Consider the following 21,555-nt stretch of genomic DNA (forward strand, 5'->3'; position numbering starts at 1 on the left):
AACGCTTTTGACTGAGAAAAGTAATGGCCATCGTTGCAGGATGGAGACGCACGTTTTGATGTATAACACACCTGGGTGCACGTTACGGTTCGGGCCGCATTAACTGCCGAAGGAATGGCATAAATTTCGCCAAAATGACTTTTGACGATTAATTCAAAATGGCCGACTTCCTGTTGAGTTTGGGCCATGGCGCCAAGAGACTTTTCTTTAAGTTGTAACATGATACAGGTGTGTACCTATTTTCGTGCATTTACGTCAAACAGTATTGTGGGGCTTGAGGCACAAAGTTTTCTAGGGGGCGCTGTTGAGCCATTTTGCCACGCCCATTAATGCAAACCATTAAATATCACATTTTTCGCTAGGTCTGGCTTGCGTGCAAATTTGGTGACTTTTGGGGCACATTTAGGCGGACAAAAAGGCCCTCCTTTCGTTGTAAAAATAAAGAAAGAAGAAAAAATTCCTACAGATACAATAGGGCCTTCGCACTGTAAGTGCTCTGGCCCTAAAAATAAGATAACCTTGTTTGAATTGTAAAATGGGTTTGGCTAAATACAATCTTTGACTAAAACTAGAATAAAATGGTCCTGGACAATTCTGACTAAAATAAGACTAAAATGCTCAGACTTTTAGCGACTGAAACTTGACACGACTAAAAGGAGAATGAACGTGACTAAAACTAATAAAAACTAAAAAGATAGCTTGACCCAAAGACTAGAATAAAACTAAAATTGAAACAGGCTGACAGAAACAACATTACTAATTACCAACTCTAGTCCAGAGGCCAGAGATCTGGACCTCTGCTCAGCACTATAGGCAACAACGGGAAAGCCACTGGCCCGGGTTCGGCCTCCATAGGCTGGGACTTTGGCAGGCGGCTGGTGAGCATCTCTGCTGCGTTTCCCTCAACTAAATCAACAGTGGACAGGACCCCACCCGCCTGAAGGAAGTCCAGAATGAGAGCCGAGCTCTAAGGTAAGCCAAACCCTGTTTTTGAAGCTCTTCTCGGTGTCACGCATCGGCTCGGCTCCTTCCTGCCCAGAGAGGTGTGTCTGCTCTGTGATCCCCTCAGTTTGTTTTGGTTCGGCTGGAGATTTATGAACGTGACAAAGGTCACGACGCTACGGCAGAGGCAGTAAAGACGTATTTACATGTTAGGTTTGAAAGGAAAAAGCTCTGCATTATTGATTGTAGATAATCAAAGCACACATGCTTTCCGCAGGCTAAGTAATTGGACGTATTGCAGTTGGAGATGGTTGCAATTTAGTGAAAACTGGTGTGAAACCAGTTCTGACTTCAAACAAACCTTTTCAGTTCCCTCTCAAATGTTTTGAAGGTGCCGTTTCTGGGAATAAAATCTCATTAAAAGCTTTGGAAAGTGCTTGTAAACCTTTGTTCTTTCATAAACGTCATGTGCTTGGAGAAACCTCGTACACGACCATTGAAAAAGGCACAAAACGCAGTGTGCCGAACCTGCACATGTCACACAGCAAAGAGCCAGCGATATTTCATATTTCATGTGACGATTCTGTCAGAAACCTCTGCATAAGCGGCTCTTCCCGCGGCCCTTTCATGTGCTGCCAGGAGTTCTTGGAGTGTCGGCGGTGTTGGCCGCCCCGAGCTCCCAAGGGTGCTCCTGGCTGGTTCGCCCTCATTTTACCACATAATAAAGGGAAAGCGCTTCCTGGCTGTTTCCTCCCATTTTTACAGTAAATCCCATTTCAGCAGGACAATGGTCTCATCTCCAATACAAGGTGACAAAACAATCATCCCAGCTTCACATTGACCCAGAAACAAAACATCCAGATACAGTAATGCAGCATAAACGCATCATACAAATAGATTACTGCATTATATCCTTATAAAAAAAATACACCAAATGTATAATAATAATAATGGCAAATTTATCTACGTGAGATTATAGTGTTAATAGCTGAATGAGTCAAACAGTGTTAGTGCGTTTGCGGGCTAGTTACTATACCAAATGTATAGTGTGTAGTAAAAAAGAAAAGAAAAAAGATGCCATCCATGTAAAACCAATGTCCAAACCAATGTAGATTTCAGTAAACCTTTGTTTATTAGTACGAATAATGAACAAGGAATAACTCGTGAGTCGTGGTGGGGATTCCCCACTGAAGCTACATCTAACGCGGGGGTCGGCAACCCGCGGCTCTAGAGCCGCATGCGGCTCTTTAGCGCCGCCCTAGTGGCTCCTGGAGCTTTTTCAAAAATGTGTGACCTTTTTTTTTTTTCTTTTTTTTCTTTTTTTTCCTTTTTTTACTTTTTTTCTTTTTTTTCTTCTTTTTTCCTTTTTTTCTTTTTTCTTCTTTTTTCCCTTTTTTCTTTTTTCCGACCCTTTTCTCGAAATTTTGACTTTTTTCTCAACATTTCAACTTTTTTCTCAACATCTCGACTTTTTCACGAAATTTTGACTTTTTTCTCAACATTTCAACTTTTTTCTTGACATTTCAACTTTTTTCTCAAGATTGTACTTCAACATTATTCTCGACATTTCGACTTTTTTCTCGACATTTTGACTTTTTTTCTTGAAGTGAATAATGAAAAAAAAAAATCTTCCCCCAGTAGCACTAATAATACCATACATTAGTAATATAATTTCAGTCACTTCTATCATTATAATAATTCAACTCATTTCAATATCAATAATAAATTCCCAGTCATATGGTCTGCAGCATTAGGTGAGCCTTAAGTCGTTTTTTAAAAGTGAATTTGTTTTGTGAGCCAGATATGTGAGGAAGTAAAGAGTTCCAGGACATTCCAGAGCTGGCATTTCTGGTGTAATGGTTAAGTCTGTCTGTAGTATTTAGCAATTGGTTGAAAAAATATTCAGGTATCTGATTGAATATGATGTTTTTCTAAAAAACATCAGGATGTTGTAGCTTAGTTTAACTTCAACTGTGAACCAGGAAAGTCGGGAGAATATCAGCTCAGTTTGTACGTGTTGAGCAGTGAAGAAAGAGATGATGTCACCACTAGGAAGAGAAATTCAAGAGAAAAAAGAGAGACGCTGTTAATTTCTTTAAAACACAACCACTATAACCACAATTCAAGTTATTGAACAGTTGATTTTTATCCCGGTCCCCTACGGAGGGTTTGCTCCCGGCATCTGCTAATCAATAAATAAATTATGTTTTGTTGACAAAAGTTTCTCCATGAGCTGAAACATTAACTTTCTCATGATTTGTAACTGGACCAGTAAAAAAATTGCATAATGTGCCTTTAAAGCAGCACTATGTAACTTTTCCACCTTAATCTAATATTTCATCATCATCATTGTGATGGAACATCAACTTCCAACAGGTTTAATGAACCTCTGTCATGGTCTGAGGGGTCTGTATCGCCTTCACTGGCACTATGTAACTTTGAGGAGCATGGTAGGAACCCTGCCACACTAAAAAACTACACATTTTTACGGCTTTGACTGTTTTACGGCATACGCCACTTCCCCCTCCTTCCCGATTCGTAGTGGAGACGAAAATGGGCGGGGCTTGGAGCGCAGCTCCGCAGAAGCTGTTGCTGTGTTGTGGCTGCAGCAGCTCCACATAACAGACGTGGGGAAAAGATCCTAATGGTTTAACTTTTCACCGCTTCCCTGCTTGGAGGCAGAACCACGGAGACCAAGTATCTGATATAACAAAGTAAAAGAGTGAAAGAGTTGTCGGCTCGCTTTGGATCGCGGCTGTAACGACCAAACACCTTCCACACAGTAAACCACAAACACTCACACAGACCGGGTCGGATCAAAACATGGGTTTTATTCCCCACTTCTCCAGCTAAACGCAGTTGCTGGCCAGCTTTCTGCGGTGCAATTAACCCCAATCTTCAGATAAAACTAGTTTGTTGAGGAAAAAATATTAACTTTTATTTGTAGCTGCAGAGGGAAAAAATAATCTCACGAGGAAAACAAAAATATTGCTCACGCCTCGGAGTCTCTTCAGCATAATATAGCAGTCAAAAAAAAAGAAAAGAGAAGTAAGAGGGATACAAAGCATGTACTGTATGTTGTACTATTATACAAATTTATTGAAACACATGGCGAGTCAAACATTTACCAAAGCAGCGGCCAAACACTCCTAAACAAGGTAGTAAGACGTGGGTTGTGCAGAACTGCGGCAGTAAATCCTTCTAAAGAGTGGAGCTCCGACGAGGAGCTCCATTCTTTAGTAGGGATTTCATATGGATCCAAACCGTTAATAATCATTATTTTCTCTATATACCACTCCCTGGCTTCCTTGTTTAAGGTATCCTGGTAAATTCCAGTTCCTTTCCAGCAGTTTAACATCTTTTTTTTTGCGTTCCGTCTGTTCACTTGGTGAAACAGAAAAGCATCACGTCTTGTCTCATCAAAACAAATGCAGCGACGGGACAGGGGTTTTCCGGCAGTACGCGCTGGTGCTCATGGGAAACGTAGTGTTCTTTCTGGTAAAACACTACCGATTTTGTCCAAAAGATGCCGCCAAACTCAGAAAAGCTGAAAGTTACGTTGTGCTGCTTTAAATGACCAAAAAACTGAAATTGTAATATTTGACCAGCCTGCCTTAAGTGAATTTTCTTCTCATTGTCGTCCTGTTGTAAAGAGCCTTGGTGCTTATATTGATAATGCTTTCAAATTGGGCCAACTGTCCTGGATCTGGATTAAAAACCAGAGGAGACAGAGCTGTGGCTGCCATCCTTTTCCATTTCTAAGGTCTGAATCTAGCCAGGATGGTAGTAAGACCCAAATGTTCTGCTCCCGTTTTTATCAAGGATGCATCCAGTGATGATTTGTGGAGATTTCAGATGGCAAAGTATCCCACAAAAAAATGATGCACATACAAGGAGAGGAAATAGTGGAATTAAAAAAGGATTCAAAAAAGTTATATCTTCGTAATTGTGCAATAGATTTTAGTTTTAAGGTGTTTTTATACAAGAATGTTGTTCTTCTAATTTTTTATTGTTGTTATCAAAATAAAACCTATTTTAAAAATCTGCTGTCCATCTACTTCTTCATCATTATCTGCCTGTAAATCAGTAAAGTGGACTGTCAAACTGCACATAATGACCATTATTGAATAAAATGCGATTGTTGTTAATAATTATCACGTTTGTTTTGTTCCTCATGAGTTCCCATGTAGCTTTCTCCTCTGTTGTTACTTTCTATTGGTGTGAATTTTTAAAACGCATCAGTTTTCATTTCATATTTCAATTCACTTTAGATAATGTTGCATCTATAACAATACAAGTTGTCTTTAGGTGCATTCCAGAGACCCAGAAAATGACCCCCGAGCAATTACGTAAACAATGGCGGGTAAAAACTCCCCTTTAGGAGGGAAGAAACCTGGATCAAGGTCAGGATGTCAGTAGATATCTGTCCATCAGAGACATTTATATAGACAGGTGGAGGTAAATGGAGGTTTAACTCCATGGAGGTTGATTTCTTCTTTAATTTTGTTGATTTTACCCCTAAAGAAGCTCTTAAAGTCTTCACAACTGAGAGCTGCAGGAATGCACGGCTCAACATAGTTGTGACTGTCAGCCTGGCTACAGCGCTGAACAGAAAACGTGGGTTATTTTTTATTATCCTTTATCAAAGCTGTTCCAGCATTGCAAAAGGCTTTTTTTATATACTATTAAATTAACTAGACCACTATTTTCTTGCACGATGACAATCTACAGATTTACAAGAGTACCACTTCCTTTCCATTTTATGCACTTTGTTCCAGCATGCGGATATGTGACTTATATACCAGGGAGTTAAGCTGCTGTGGTTAGAGACCCTCTCTCTCAAAGGAGCAACTGCATCTAAATCTGAGTGCAGCAAATCTGCAGAGTTACTGACGAGGAAATCAATATCTGCAGAGGTAGAACCGAGGTCACAGCCCTCAACTGCTTCACTATGTTCCACCGTAGGAAGATGAGAAGCAATGGCCTTCCTTAAATTTAGCAACAGCGTTATTGGATAAACATATCCTAAAATAATACCTTTATTATTGGATTCAGCATTGACAATATTAAATTCAAATGTTATTAAAGAGTGGTCGGCTAGGAAAGAGTTCAGTTTCTATACCACACCGAGGACAGGATTAAGGGTGTGATTAGAGCAGTGTGTTAGTTAATTTATCGATTCTAAAAGAGAATTAAAAGTTTACTTAAGGCCATCTCTGTCAACATCCATATGAATTTTCAAAAAAAAGTCAACCAATATGATGACTTTGTCTGTACTGATCAATAAACTAGATAAGAAATCTGAAGACTCAAGCAGAAACTGTAGATCAGCACCAGCATGGGGCCGGCACACTACCACTAACAAAACTGGCTTCTCTGATATCCAGCGGGGGAGTTTTAGACTAAACATCTTAAGTATCCTGTGGTTGATTTATGTCCTAAAAAAGCAGGATAGTGGCTACAGAAGTGTGCTTAAACATCTCCGGTTCACGGACGAGCTTTCTTGCGCTGCGGTTGGGCTCTGAACCACATCTGCAGTCTCAGTCCTCAGTTTAAAGCTTGTGGTCAACGGCAGAAGAAAATCGTCTCCTCAAAGTAAAGAAACAAAAGCTTCAAAACAAACAGCCTTTTCAGGCATCGAGATTATTACGTCCATATGCTGAAGGGACTCTTCCCCTTCATCATCATCCTTTGACCAGGGGGTGAACTCGCAGGACGTTTGTTTTTCTGAGGTTCTTTTTACTTCATACTAAGGCCTGATAAGAACCAGATGATTTATTTTCCTTCTATGTACTGGATATATAAAACCTTAGAATTGTAAGTGAGTGTAATCTCTGTTTCACATGACCTTATGAATATATGGATGCTGCTGGGAGGAAATTGGAAGGTGAGGAGGTCATTTAAGCAGCACACTGTTGTAACAGGATGTAGCTTCTTCGCAGTTTTTAGATTTTTTTCTCTCTTCGACTTTGTTGGACTAAAACCTTCTCATATACCCCTCACAAACCGTTCAAGCTGTTTCCACTGTTCCCTCCACCCACTTACCCAAAATCCACCGATACACAACATCAAAACTTGCAAACAATATATCAAGGAAATACACCTCCTATAGTTAAAACCAGGGGTCGGCAACCCATGTTGAAAGAGCCATATTGGACCAAAAAGACAAAAAACAAATATGTCTAGGGCCGCAAAAAATTCAATGTCTTGTATAAGCCTTAGAATGAAGGCAACACATGCTACATGCATGTTTCTATATTAGTTATAACTGGGGGGAGATTTTTTTTTCATTATGCACTGCATTATGCACAAAAGTCGAAATGTCGAGAAAAAAGTCGAAATTTCGAGAAAAAAGTCGAAATTTTGAGAAAAAAAGTCGAAATGTCGAGATTAATGTTGAAGTACAATTTCGAGAAAAAAGTCGAAATGACGAGAAAAAAGTCGAAATTTCGAGATTAAAAAGGAAAGGAAAAGGGAAAAAAAGAAGAAAATAAATAAGAAAAAAAGGAAAAAAGAAGAAAAAAGAAAAGAAAAAAAGAAGAAAAAGATGAAAAAAGGGAAGAAAAGAGAAAAAAAGGGAAAAAAGAAGAAAAATAAGAAGAAAAAAAGGAAAAAAAAAAGGTCAAAAATTTTTTTTAAAGCTCCAGGAGCCACTAGGGCGGCGCTAAAAAGCTGCATGCGGCTCTAGAGCCGCGGGTTGCCGACCCCTGGTTTAAACGATATACTGATGAACGCAAACCATGGGAGAGAAATTTGTTTTATTCATCTGTTTTGCAGCAACTTTTTAAATCAGTTTTTGAACTAGTAGCCTGCTATTTTGGTTGTTTATCCAAGTTCCTCTCCAAAATCTGCCCATTCTCCCTACAATTGCCTGATATGAAGCCATATGAGACCATAGGACTTGTTGGATCCATAAATCAACCCAGAGGGAAACCTTTGCGACAGTTTTCAATGCACCATGTCAGCATAGTTCAGGTAAAGTGTGTCACCATCCAAAAAGTGACATGAACTAAGAGAGGTGTTTGTATACCTGCCCAGGATCTTTTCCCAAACCTAAACACGTTTTTTTGTTTCCTAAACCAGACCAGATAGCTGCCGTACTCCCTTATGGAGGTCTTGAATTCGGTGTTTTGAGGTTCTGTAACTTTCTTCCGCTCCATCGTCCCCTGTTTTATGAATGCATTAGGAGCTATTGACAATATTTTTTAACAATTCTTCTCCTCAAATGTTTGCAAAGCTTGTTCATGACAATTTCTCCATGCCGTTCCTCTGAAAAGTATTAGATAAGGCGGTCCGTGCTATGATAAACCTCGCTAGTGGAGTGCCCCAGGGCTCAATTTTAGGCCCAGTTTTGTTTTCATTATATTTGTTGCCTTTGGGATCGATATTTGAAAAACACAACATCTCTTTTCATTGCTTTGCTGACGATGTCCAAATCTATCCACCATTAAACTTAAAAAACGATTGGTTTGGAACATTGCCAAAATGTCTCAACAAAGTAAAAGACTGGGTGTCATTGAATTTTTTTTAAACTTAAATGACCAAAAAACTGAAATTGTAATATTTGACGAGCTTGCCTTAAGTGAATTTAAGTGAATTTAGTTTGAATTTGTTTTGAAGTTCTGTAACTTTCTTCCGCTCCATCGTCACCTGTTTTATGAAGCTCTTGTGGCTCGTTTACGGGTCTGAACTTCAGAAATACGGCTGTATTTGCTGCCTGACGCGAACTGTCAAAAGACACTGACATATGAGGACAGTTGTTAATATCTGTCTGTGTGCATATCTAATCAGATTTCCCATCATCACATAGGCATCCATACGTCAGGCTTTTTGGAGCAAACGTCTACACAAAACTTGAATTCAGACTTCTTTGGCTGCATCTATTAGGACGTATACAGGACATTCATGGAAACTTCTTCTGCTGCTTTGTCAGGTTATTCTCTCTTGCTCATCCACGAGATTGACATTTGGTGCCCATAAAAATGGACTCCTATAACCAGTACTGGAGTTGAGGGGGGATGAGGGGGGATGGCATCCCCCCTGAAATAAAAACGGTCCAAATCATCCCCCCTGTTAAACTGCGATCCCCCCTTTCCATCCCTTATGTCATTTCATCAATGAATGTGGTTTCGAAAAAAGTCGAAATGTTGAGGAAAAAGTTGAAATGTCGAGGAAATAGTCAACATTTCGTGAAAAAAGTCGAGATGTTGAGAAAAAAGTTGAAATGTCAAGAAAAAAGTAAAAATTTCAAGAAAAAATTTGAAATGTCGAGATTAATGTTGAAGTGCAATCTCGAGAAAAAAGTTGAAATGTTGAGAAAAAAGTCAAAATTTCGAGAAAAAGGTTGAAATGTCAAGATTAAAAAGGAAAGGAAAAAAGAAAAAAGAGAAAAAAGGAAAAAAAAAGAAAAAAAGGAAAAAGAAATGTCAAACATTTTCTGGTCTAGTCATCCCCCCTGAAATAAAAACGGTCCAAATCATCCCCCCTGTAAAACTGCCATTCCCCTTTCCATCCCTTATGTCATTTCATCAATGAATGTGGTTTTACTGCTATTTCAACATTTAGAGTCATCACCAGAAAAATAACACCAGAAAAATAACTTATTTGACAATTTTCACCTGTTTCAAGTAAATTTTCACTTGAAATAAGTAGAAAAATCTGCCAGTGGGATATTCTTGTAAAGATTTTGAGTTTTTGCAGTGATCCATTTTACTTATCCTGTGAAGGACAGAGTCATATTGATAAGTTCAGAAAAGTGTTTTTTATTGTTGTGTTTTGATGTATTTGATGTAAGCCCAGTGGATATTTAAAGCTTACAGAAGGCTGCATTTAACTGCTGCTATGTCATTCCTGCAGTATTTCTGCAGGTGTTTTGGTCACTGCTATTATTTGTAATATATTATATTATTTGTAATCAGCACAAATTATCTGTCCCCATATGATAAAATCCACCATCCCCCCTGAATTATTTTTACAACTCGAGTACTGATTATAAATTACAGGGAGTCCGACTGTAAGTTATACAGGATGCTCATGTGGATATCACAAGAACCAGGCCCAGCTTTGGTGACACTTCCCTCTTTTTTTTCCTCTGTATTTTGAGTTTTTAACCGAACACCCGAGAAGCTAACGATGCCACAGTCAGTCTGAGCTACAAGAACTGTTATATTAACGTGTTTACTTAAAATGTTGGCAGGAAAATACTAAACTTTTGGGAGGAAATTCAGTAAAAGAATGTTCAGGGTGTCTCCCACACAGAAAGTAACTTCAACTCTGGGCCCTCTGGTCAAAAAGGTCACCACTCCCTGATTTTTGCTCTGATCGAAACGTCAGCACACCAGCATAACTGTGGGCTGAGGAAGATAACTGACAACATTCATGACACAGTCATGGAGAAAACATCCGTCTGGGGAGCAAATCTGAACCACGTAGTCAATAAATCTGAAGTCGTGCAACATCTTCAGCAGCAAAGCAGCTTTATCCCCTGCAGTCTGCAGGACCACCCGGAATCCTGATCAACAACAGAACAAGGCCTGAACGGAGCCCACCCCCCCCCTCCCCACTTTACCCTCCTGTGTGAATATAAACACTCAAACAATCAGTGGGAACCCCGGCAGGGAAGGGGTGCTTTGATCAAGTCTCAGGGTGCTTTCTTTGCTTTTTATCAGCTGTGGACATTCCTGCAAGCGCTGCCTGGGAAAATGCACGCAAGCTGTTGTGATGACGTCAGCGAAACTATGGTGAGAAGTCAGTTTTATGGCTCCTCGCTGATTTAAACTGGGTGTGAATTGTTGGCTGCAACACAAAAAGCACACACAGGCACTTAAACCCAGAGAAGAATGGGAGAGAGCTAGAACAATATGCTTTCACTTCAGGAACCGAGGCTATACAATGAAGTAGAAAAAACTACGAATGTCACTCAGCTTGTAACGAGCCGTGATGGACGGCAACCTGTTCAGGGTTATCCCACTTGTGGCCCAGTGGCAGCTGGGATAGGTATGGGTCATTATGTTACCAGACATGCTACGCTACACACGTCCTCATTCTTTAATAAGTAATTTATGTGACATGCTTTCACAAAATAGGTCTGCAAAAGTGGCCTCCAGGAACCTTTATGAGGGGAAAAGCGTTCGTCTAGCATAGGAGTCGGCAACCCAAAATGTTGAAAGAGCCATATTGGACCAAAAACACAAAAAACAAATATGTCTGGAGCCGCAAAAAATGAAAAGTCTTGTATCAGCCTTAGAATGAAATGGCGAAAGGTGAAATGTCGAGAAAAAAGTCGAAATGTCGAGAAAAAAGTCAAAATTTCAAGAAAAGTCGAAATGTCGAGAAAAAAGTTGAAATGTCGAGAAAAAAGTCATAATTTCGAGATTTGAAAGGAAATGAAAAAGGAAGAAAAAAAAGAGGAAAAAAAAGGAAAAAAGAAGAAAAAATAAGAAAAAAAAGAAAAAAGAAAGAAAAAAATAGAAAAAAATTGAAAAAAAAGAAAAAAGAAAGAATGGCGAAAGTCGAAATGTCGAGAAAAAAGTCGAAATGACGAGAAAAAAGTCATAATTTCGAGATTTGAAAGGAAATGAAAAAGGAAGAAAAAAAAGAGAAAAAAAGGAAAAAAGAAGAAAAAATAAGAAAAAAAAAGAAAAAAGAAAGAAAAAAATAGAAAAAAATAGAAAAAAAATAACAAAAAAGGGGGAAAAAAAAAAGGTCAAACATTTTTGAAAAAGCTCCAGGAGCCACTAGGGCGGCGCTAAAGGGCTGCATGCGGCTCTAGAGCCGCGGGTTGAAGACCCCCGGTGTAGCAGGAGAGGGTCTCAACCTGGCCTACAGGGACTAGCTGGGGGGTAGTGGACATCAATCCTGTGAACACAGCCCATTTAAGCCATTTAGACCAGAAATATTATGCTGTAAATACATTTGATGAAGATGGAGATTGCAAAAAAAAATAGCCTTTCGAGTCAGTTCAGACGTTGTTGGAGTATAACAGCGATGAAAAGCTGCAGCTTTTTCTTTTAATCTCCATCGCTACCACCGCTAACAAAAATGCAAGTAGCATCTCTTATGTACGGTGGCCGAGACCCGCCATTGCTGAAAATTAAAGAAAAGCTGCAAATAAAAAGAAACGCTGCTGCAAATAAAATAAACGCTTTGCAAATAAAGTAAACGCTGCAAATAAAAACAAACGCCGCTGCAAATAAAAAAAACGACGCAAATAAAAAAGCCACAACAGAAGTGAATTACCGGGGACTATTTTTGCTGATGCACCGGTGTTTTTTACGTGAGAGGAGAAGAAGAAGACGAAGAGGACGTAAGTGAAAAGGAAGAAATAAGAAGAGCGAGGAATAAGAAGAACAACGAACGAGAAAATAAGTGAAAGGTTAGTGTTCAACGTCGCTACGTGTAATTTTTAATGTGCAACACTGGTGCATCGGCAAAAATAGTCCCCGGTAATTCACTTCCGTTGTGGCTTTTTTTTTATTTGTGTTGTTTTTTTATTTTATTTCCAGCAGGGTTTCTTTATATTTGCAGCGTTTCTTTTATTTGCAGCGGTGTTTCTTTTTGTTTGCAGCGTTTATTTTATTTGCTAAGCGTTTATTTTATTTGCAGCGGCGTTTGTTTCTGTTTGCAGCGTTACTTTTTTTTTCAGCAATAGCGGGTCTCGGCCACCGTAAGATAGCCTTTCGAGTCAGTTCAGACGTTGTTGGAGTATAACAGCGATGAAAAGCTGCAGCTTTTTCTTTTAATCTCCATTGCTACCACCGCTAACAAAAATGCAAGTAGCATCTCTTATGTCTACTTGTTTCTTCTTCTCTTTTCTTGATTTGCTGCATTCTTCTTCTTTGTCTCCTTTTATGCTCTTGGCCATTTGCGAAACAGCAAAAAATGCACGTTATCACCCCCTGGTGGTCAGCTGGGATGTTTGCTCAGTCAGCGGTTCTTGTGTGGCGCTACGCTAAGGAGATGGCCGGTCTTGTTATACCCCTTTTCCACCAAACCGGTTCCAGACTGGTTCTGGTTCTGGTTCTGGTTCTGGTTCTGGTTCTGGTTCTGCTTCTGGTTCTGGGCCAGTGCTGAGTTTGGAACCAGGCTTTCTGTTTCCACTGACAAAGAAATGGCTCCGGGCCAGAAGAACCGGTTCCAAGATAGCACCAAGTCTTTGCTGGTCCAGAAGACAACCTGTTTGCAAACCCTTTTAGAGATGTGTCCACGGAGGAGCTACGTGGACCAAGTCCTATTAGAGCAAATACCGTATTTTCCGCACTATAAGGCGCACCTAAAAGCCTTACATTTTTTCAAAAGCTGACTTATAATCGCCTTATAATCCGGTGCGCCTTGGATCAATATTGAGCCGCAGCAGGTCTCGTACATTTCTCCATACTTGGCCTTGCTGGGGTTGAAAGTCGTGACGAATGGATGGCGTTTTGGCGGGTATACCGGCTTTTCGGCGAGTATGACGTTTATTTTGAGCAACGAAAAACAATAAAATATATTTATTCTAATATGTCAAGATCACAATAATCTTCCAATTTAGAACTAAAATATTAAAGAACTAACACAAATAAAATACACTTCAATTAAATACTCTTTTTTTTTTTTTTTTGTAATTTATTTTCCCAAGCCACTCGGAGCCGCAGTATAAGGATGAAAGAGCCGCGGGTTGCCGACCCTTGGTCTAATGGATGCAGAACGTAACCCCAGCCTCTACTGTAGCACCTTATAAATGGAAAAAGTTTTAAAATACGTCATTCATTGAAGGTGCGCCTTATAATGCGTACAATAATTATAGTGCGGAAAATACGGTACCTTGTTGTTGCTTCAACTTTCACGCAAACGCAGCAGCGTAACCGACGTTTGCAGCGATGTAACTGACGTGGCTCCTCTTAGCACCGAGCTGTGGAAAAACAAACGGGTTTTCAGCTGGTTCACAAGTTGAACGAGTTGTGAACCAGCAACGGCACTGGCCCAGAACCAGCTCTGGAACCGGTTTGGTGGAAAAGGGGTTTGGCTCCAGTCTGGCCAGTTTACCCTGAATCCTCACTAATGAAAACACACTCGCTCTGCCACTTCACGCCACCACCAGCTTCGTAGTTAAGATTGTGCATTCACTGAGGTCATAACAGCACACAGCAAACATGATGGACAGCACCTGAGAATACGTTGTGGTTTCATGCGTGATCGTCTGGTTTCCTCCAGGCCGTTCGGGACGTAGAGTGAAGCACAAGAAAGTGTTTTGTTCTTATTTCTAAATCCAGAACACCATAAAAGTTTAAAGTACAGTATGTTGTGTTCTTCACATTGTGCTGTCAGAAAAGTCCTCTCTCCACAAATAACCCAGCTGCCAAGTCCTGTCTGAGTCCAGAACTGTCCTGACTACGAAGCACGGTGGTGGCGCTGTGATGATATGGGGCACAAGGTGTCCAGTTTAGCGTGAACCTCGCCTGGAAAATCTTATTTTCTTAATGCCAGGAGCGTAAGATAACGACATTAGGTTATCTAAAAAAGAAAGTTTGTTGTTTTACTTTGTCAGTTTCCTTGTTTTGTTTCTTTTCTTAAGCTCCTCCCCATTTTGTATCTGAACTTTTTCAGATCATTTTGAATTCCACTCAGTTTTGTATTGAAATACAAAATCAAATGATTCTCAGTCTTTATTGTCTCTTCAGTATTATACAAGAGAAAAATGTTCAAGCACTTTTCTGTACTATATAGTGATGTAACTATCCTTATATCATTATATAGTCCATCATATTGTTATGGGAACAATTTAAATGAAACATTATTTGTCCAACGTTAAAAAATTAATGTGAAGTGTTTATAGTTAAAACGACTACATGGACAGATGTTGATTTGATTTTTGATTTGAAGATTTTTATTTCGTACATGCATGTTAAAATAATACATATTTGTAGACAGAAGACAGTACTTGGTCAGACCTCACGGATCCACCAACATGTTCCAAACGGAGTAGGATTGAAGTAAACACTTATCCAGTCTTACCCCTGAATCTTACTTATAAAACACACATAAACAAACACCCCTACTTTAATAACTATTCAATATAGTGATAAAATACTCAATTATATGTATATACTGTATAAATATAGTAAAAAACTAAACAGATCAAAGCAAACAAAAGAAAACAAAACAAACGCCCAGCATTTAGTTGTGCTACTATGTATGTTTGTACTAATAGAAGTAATTATAATGCATAGTATTACATTATCATTACTTAACTATAATAGAGAACAATAGACAGCAATGATATAACAATATACTTGAATATAAGACTAGATATGGTTCATATATTTACCTCATATTATTTACATAAAAATTACTATAAATCTATATATCGACATATCTACATATAACTATAAATCAATATATATTAATAGAGATATAGATATACTGTACCTATAATATAACTCGATATATTTCATTTCATTTTCATTTTATTCTTTATTTCATTCAAAAAAAATAAAATAATTCAATACAAATACAAATGTTCTTAAATTGTGAATGAAAAGGGAGCAGAAAGAAGAAGAATCTTATCTGATCTGCCCGTTTTTCCAAGAAATAACTTCAAAAATAACATAAATTAAAAATACTAATAATAAAAAACAACAATTAAGTGAATAAAAAACTAAAATAAAATAAAATTAAAATAAAATAAAATTAACGCCGTCTATGGGTATGTCAATCAAACTCAACTAACATATTTCATTATATTTACTTAACATACAGGCTTTAATTGTACTTTTGAATGTAATGTTTGATTTGGATTCTTTGTTTTCTTTATTCAGATTGTTCCATAAACTGATTCCTTTCACAGAAACACGTTCCATCAATTTTGTCCTGCATCTTGTTTTTTTTTTAAATCTGTTCTTTTTAAGTCATATATCTATATATATACCTACATATAACATATCTATATCCATAATATAAATCTATATATCTACATATATGAATAAATGTACATATCTACATGTTTATTGGCATCTGTAGTTTGAATAAAATGTTTCTTTGTATTTTTTTTTAAATGGTGATATGTTTTGACTGTGTTTTAGCTCCATGTTCAGGCTGTTCCACAGTTTCACACTGTATAACATACAGATGTTTTACAGTCTGCACAGACCCGGCTGTGATTGACACGCACAGCGCGGCCGTCGGTTATAACTGGACGAGAGGAAGCCATGAACTCTGGGAGGAGCCGTTCCCACACCCAGAAGAAGAGACGCAGATCGCTCTAACACAAACAGTCCGCCACTCAGGAAGGAAAGGGCTCTCTTTGGCCCTTTATCTGATCTGCAGGATCCTCGGCCCGTCCGTCACCCACCGCTGCTGCCGGCCGGGCGGGCGGGGAGTGTGGGCCCGCCCGCTTCCGTCGTCCTCCTCCACCGCACAAAAGAGCAGGGAGAATCATACACAACACTGATCAATTATTTCTACAATCCAAATCACTAACATTTCTGTTCAATACAGCACAACGAACGTTCAAAGCAAAGAATAATTCATTACCGGGACATTTACAGGGGATATTTTTTGGAAGAGAGGGAGCTACAACCTCAGGGGTCAGTTTAATTTTAAAGTTCTCAACACTGAAGAGCTTCTGTATGTATATATATATATGTATGTATATATATATATTATTATATATTATATATGTCGACCTGCGGAGTGAAACTGTGGAACAGCCTGAACACGGAGCTAAAACAAAGTCAAAACATATCACAATTTAAAAAAAGATACAAAGAAACATTCTATTCAAAATACAGATGTGAATAAACATGTAGATATGTACATTTATTAATAGATATATAGATGTATATTATGGATATAGATGTTATATGTAGGTATGTAAATGGATATATTGAGTTGTATTATACGTATAGTATTTGTGTATCTATATCTCTATTAATATATACAGATTTATAGTTATATATATATTTTTATGTGTATAATTGGAGGTAAATATATGAACCAGTATATAAAGTATATAGCATATCTACTCTTATATGGTTATTCAAGTATATTGTTATGTCATTGCTGTCAATTGTTCTCTATTATATTGTAGTATTATAGTGAAGCAATGATAATTTAGTACTATGCATTATAATTACTTCTATCATTACATACATACATAGTAGCACAACTGAATTCTGGGCGTTTGTTTTGTTTTCTTTTGTTTGCCTTGATTTATTTTGATTTTGACTATATTTATGTATAATTGAGTATTATATCACTGTATTGAACAGTTATTAAAGTAGGTATGGGTGTTTTATAAATAAGCTTACTGAAACTCGTCTTGTTATATGTTAGAATGTTATATGTAAGAATGTTATATGTAAGAATGTATGTAATATTCAGGGGTAGGACTCAATAAGTGTTTTCAATCCTACTCCGTTTCGAGCATGTTGGTGGATCCGTGAACTATTATTATATGAAGTGCTGTATATATATATATGTATGTTGTATGTTCTGTTTCTGTCTTTTTTTATCATGCATGTTCGAAATCAAATCTTCAAATCAAATCAAATCAAAATCAATCTTATTGACAGGGACTCACAGGTTTTCACTCAAACCAGAAACAGAGTTGAACCGATATCTGCTGAGGTTATTCGGGGTTACGTCTCCCGGAGACAGATGTGTCCACATCGCTGACACGTCACTGTGGTAAAACTTTCATCATAGTTTCATCACCGCGGGAGCTCCAATGCATCAGGAGTTCGTCTTGTTTTTCTCTTTCCTAAGAAACCAAGAACAGTCTCTGGGTTTCAAGACTGAGGCTGCGCTTACAGAGAAGTGCAGTTCTCTGAACAACCACCAGGGGCTGACTCCAGAAGTGAAGCAACGCTTTTGACGCCCAGAAATAAACATTCCTGCATCACGGTTAAACAGAATAAAGAAAGAAAGAAAGAAGACGCGATCATGTTTTCCATAGCTAGATTTTGTATGCATGATAACTCTGTGGAGGTTTATTTATGTATGCCATCAGATAAAACCATATAAAACTAAAAAAAACATGATTTAAAAAAATATATCTTTTCTTTTTGAATGACAGCTGTGGTGTCAAATGGCCATTTCTGAGCTTGTAAATAGCTAAAAGAGCTTAATTCTTATTATTTTAAAAGAGATTATGACTTGTATATATATATATATATATATATATATATATATATATATATATATATATATACATGCATACATACACATATATACATATACACATAGTGCATATACATATACACACACATATAAAATACATATATGTATATATATATATATATATATATATATATATATATATATATATATATATATACATATATATAATATATACATATACACACATACATACATACAGTACATACATACAAAAAACGCACGCACGCACGCACGCACGCACGCACGCACGCACGCACGCACGAAAAAACGCACGCACGAAAAAATGCACGCACACACAAAAAAAACACATGCACGTACGAAAAAACGTACGCACGCACGCACACACGAAAAAATGCACGCACGCACAAAAAAAACACATGCACCTACGAAAAAACGTACGCACGCACGCACACACGAAAAAATGCACGCACGCACAAAAAAATACGCACGCACGAAAAAACGCATGCACGCACGAAAAAAATGCACGCACGAAAAAACGCACGCAATGTTCAGCTGAAAACGGCGCGTTGCGCTGCGTCCAGTTTGGACAGTCCAATAGAAAATAAAGACATGGAATTGATTTTTTCGCTGACGCTGCAGTTAGGACAGCCATGTCAGTTGGTGCTAACTTGTTCCGGTTCTTCTCCCTTCGAACTGGTTCTTCTACCTTAGAACCGGTTCTTCTGGCCCAGAACCAGTTCTTTGTCAGTGGAAACAGAAACTCAGGAACCGGTTTGGTGGAAATATATATACATATATACACACGTGTGTGATATTTGTACACTGAAACACCTCTAACTCACATCATTCCAACTATTTTCTTCAATTCCTCCTTTTTTTACAGCCAGAGTGCAGATGCTCTGAAACAAAAACACGCGTCGTTAAATTCATACGGCAGGCGTTTTGAATCCAGAGTGACTAACGAGTGATGACAGCGGCCCGCGGCGCGGGGCCGGGTATCCTGCCAGAGGACCTCCCACCCCCGCGGGCCGTATTAAGGCCAGGGAGCACCGAAGGGTGCTGGCCGGGGGCCGGGGGCCGGCCCGAGTTTACGGCGCAGCAGGAGCTTCCTTCAGCTGTCTCCCGCTCGTGTAACATCACCTCCCTGCTGACCTCATGGAACGTCTCTGCACTATCTCAGGCCGGGGACACAAAGCAGACGGGGGGGGATCACGTTCCCGGCCAGATCACCCCCAGGACGTTCCCCCTCTCTGGCCCAATAAAGAAACCTTTATTTCCATCTGAGAGAAGTTACTTTTCATGCAACCAGAACCGTTATGTTGTAAGACTTTAGTTTCTTCAGATTGTGTTCATGGCTCCTGCCGTCGGTGTTAACAAGCCTTTACTTTCCATTCCTGTTAACACAACGCCAAACGAATTAGCTGAAGGGCGATGTCGTTACAACTGGGTGGTCACGGTAAGTTGTGAGCGGCCTAAACGTAACAGGATGGAGTTTAAAATCTTCCTGCTGGTCTACAAAGACCTGAATGGTCCTGGACCAAAATACATGCTGGATCTGTTAGTTCCTATGAAGCTCCCAGACCCCTGAGGTTCATCTGGATCTGGTTTGTTGTGGTTCCCAAGAACAAGAACCAAGCAAGGTGAGGCAGTTCAGTTATTCTGCTCCTCACCGGTGGAACAAACTTCCTGTAGACCTGGGGTCCGTTTCACAAAGCAGGTTCAAAAAACTCTGAGTCTAGTCCTGAACTCCTAGTTTATCTACTCTGAGATCGGAAATTCTGAGTTTTCGGTTCCAGAACAGCGGTTTAGAGTTAATTTACTCAACTCTAAGTAGTTTCACCTGGAGTTAAGCGCTAGGCCACAACTATAAAAAGCCAGCATCAGTGGCGGTGGGTTGCCTCCCTGCTACCTCTCCCCTCTGTGGGGTTGCCGGTGGCCTGGGTTCCGGGTTCTTCCTCGTCGGCCCTGGTCTCGCGGGTGGCGGGGTTGCTCCCCCCCCTCCCCCACTATAGATACACTTCAGGTGGAGCTTTGATAGGATTATTACACACACACACACACACACACACACATACACACACACACACACACACACACACACACACATACATACACACACACACACACACACACATACACACACACACACACACACACATACCCACATACATACACATAGCCACATAGACATATACACACTCACGTACACGTATACATATTCATACATTCATGCATGCACACATACACACACACACACACACACAGTTACATTAAGCCACACACACATATACACGCTCATACACACAGACACACACACTCACACATATATAGCCACTCAGTCACATACGTATACATACACATACACACACATACACAGCCACACAAACATATACATACACACACACACACATACACACATAGCCACAAAGACATGTACACACATGCACGCATACTCACACACACACACACGCATGATCATATACATACACGCACACACACACACATAGACATACACACTGGCCTGTTCACCTGCATGCTTGCTCTGTAGTTTTTGGGGTTAGTTAGCGGTAGCTTAGCTCAGACTGTGATTTGGGTTGATTGCTGCTTGGGTTTTGGTCGGCTCCGTGTTGGTTTTGTTGGTTTTGTGTTTTGTTTGTGGTTTTTGTTGCAGATTTCCAGTGTTTGACGTGTGCTTCCGTGTGTTCCTGCTTCCTGGATTGGCAGTGGATGTCAAGCCCCCACCCCCCACCAACCACTCCCCCAAAACAAAACAAAAAAAAAAAATCACTGGGTTTGTATGTATATATTTATGTATGTGTATGCGTATGTAGGCGTATATATGTATGTATATTAAATATAGCAATAATGCACATATATATGCCTTTGGTTTTTACCTACATGGTATCAATCATTAATATGTGTGCAGACAAGGTAAAAAAAAAAAAAAAAAAAAAGCCAGCATCAGTAGAGCCCTGATACAACGATTCACCATGGCAACCAGCGACAACAAAAGATCCACATACTTTTTCTTTTTTTTTTTAAACTTTATTTAACATTTCAATTTACAAAATCCCTTTGAGGAAACATTAGTTTGCATCTGAAGATCCACATACTTCACGCCACTGGAGTTAGAAGTGTTAATACGTGCGTATGGCGAGTATGAGAGCATATTTCAGAAAAAAAAAACACAGCTGCAGCAGCAAAGGAGAGACAATTGGCGTGGGAGAAAGTTGCTGCAGTCAATGTGTAAGTTTGAATGCAGCATTAATTTAACATTTAAGCACACTGTCTTATAGTATTAGATGGAATGATATTGAATGAAATTTTATTGTCATTTAGATCAGGGCCGTCAATTGGTACGGCAGCCGCCACACCTCGGCTTCAGGGGAAAATGTAAATGTTTTTTTTTTAATACATTTATGGAATTACTCTGTGTCTATTTGTATTGATTTATCCTATTACTTAATACATATAAAATAACTACAAATGCATATC

The sequence above is a fragment of the Cololabis saira genome, chromosome 21, assembly GCF_033807715.1.
Source record: "Cololabis saira isolate AMF1-May2022 chromosome 21, fColSai1.1, whole genome shotgun sequence".
Taxonomy (NCBI): Eukaryota; Metazoa; Chordata; class Actinopteri; order Beloniformes; family Belonidae; genus Cololabis; species Cololabis saira.